Source organism: Chiloscyllium punctatum, chromosome 20 (assembly GCF_047496795.1).
Source record: "Chiloscyllium punctatum isolate Juve2018m chromosome 20, sChiPun1.3, whole genome shotgun sequence".
Taxonomy (NCBI): Eukaryota; Metazoa; Chordata; class Chondrichthyes; order Orectolobiformes; family Hemiscylliidae; genus Chiloscyllium; species Chiloscyllium punctatum.
Genome location: NC_092758.1, coordinates 89,476,005 through 89,478,029, shown reverse-complemented (window position 1 = coordinate 89,478,029; position 2,025 = coordinate 89,476,005).

The following is a 2,025-nucleotide window of genomic DNA, read 5'->3' as shown; positions in this document are numbered from 1 at the left end:
TAAATTCAATGTAACAACATGTTGCAGCGTTACTTTTGGCTGTAAGCTTTTAAACTATGATATTGTATTTTCTTCTAATAAACTTTAATTTCTGTGTTAATGCTGTAGTAGTTCTCCTCTTTTGAAGTTTCAAATTCTGCCAAATACCACTAAATTATCTCTGTTCTGTTTACTGGGAATTTTCCTACCCTTTTCCATTCAAAATGTCAGTTTCCCATTGTCTGGAGGTTTTCTTGCCTTCAGCAGCTAAATTGGGAGTTTTCCCACTTGTTCATGGGCAAAGCAGGTTTCCTTGCCTGTCTAAAACACAATCCACATTTCCTTGCATGAGTTTTAAAATAAAAATTCTGATGCTGTAGCTTCCTGTTCTCAAAATCGACCAGAATTCTGAGAATCCTCTCTAATCTTTTTTAAAACACATCATCCCATAGTTTTACAGAATCCCCTCAGTTCTAAGGATCCTCATGGTGTAATGGTAGCGACCGTACCTCTGAGCCCAGAGGCCTAGGTTCAAGTCCCACATGCTGCAGAAATGTGATTTAACATCTCTGAATCTCTGAACAGGTTGATTAGAAATGTACCCGTGACGTGGAGGGTTGGACTGGGGTGGACAAAGTCAGAAATTATTGAGATGTACAGTTTGGAAACAGACCCATTGGTCCAACCTGTCCATGCCGACCAGATATCCCAACCCAATCTAGTCCCACCAGCCAGCAACTGGCCCATATCCCTCCAAACCCTTCCTATTCATATACCCATCCAGGTGCCTTTTAAATGTTGCAATTGTACTAGCCTCCACCACTTCCTCTGGCAGCTCATTCCATACATGTATTCCTCCGCTTGAAAAGGTTGCCCCTCAGGTCTATTTTATATCTTTCCCCTCTCACCCTAAATCTATGCCCCTCCATTCTGGACTCCCCCACCCCAGGGAAGAGACTTTGTCAATTTATCCTATCTATGCCTCTCATAATTTTGTAAACCTCTATAAGGTCACCCCTCAGCCTCCAACGGTCCAGGAAAAACAGCCCCAGCCTGTTCAGCCTCTCCCTATAGCTCAAATCCTCTAACCCTGGCAACATCCTTGTAAATCTTTTCTGAACCCTTTCAAGTTTCACAGCATTCTTCCAATAGGAAGCAGACCAGATTTGCATGCAATATTACAAAAGAGGCCTAATCAATGTCCTGTACAGTCACAACATGACCTTCCAACTCCTGTACTCAATACTCTGACCAATAAAGGAAAGCATATCAAATGCCTTCTTCACTATCCTATCTACCTGCGACTCCACTTTCAAGGAGCTATGAACCTGCACTCCAAGGTCTCTTTGTTCAGCAACACTCCCCAGGGCCTTACCATTAAATGTACAAGTACTACTAAGATTTGCTTTCTCAAAATGCAGCACCTCACATTTATCTAAATTAAACTCCATCTGTCACGCCTCAACCCATTGGCCCATCTGACCAAGATACTGTTGTAATCTGAGGTAACCTTCTTTACTGTGCGCTACACCTCCAATTTTGGTGTCATCTGCAAACTTACTAACTGTACCTCTTATGCTCGCATCCACATAATTTATGTAAATGACGAAAAGTAGTGGACCCAGCACTGATCCTTGTGGCACTCCACTGGTCACAGGCCTCCAGTCTGAAAAACAACCTTCCACCACCACCCTCTGTCTTCTACCTTTGAGCCAGTTCTGTATCCAAATGGCTAGTTCTCCCTGTATTCCATGAGATCTAATCTTGCTAATCAGTCTCCCATGGGGAACCTTGTCAAACGCCTTACTGAAGCCCAAATAGATCACATCTACAGCTCTGCCCTCATCAATCCTCTTTGTTACTTCTTCAGAAAACTCAATCAAGTCTGTGAGACATGATTTCCCACACACAAACCATGTTGACTATTTCTAATCAGCCCTTGCCTTTCCAAATACATGTACATCCTGTTCCTCAGGATTCCCTCCAACAACTTGCCCACCACCGAAGTCAAGCTCACTGGTCTATAGTTCCCTGGCTTGTCTTTAC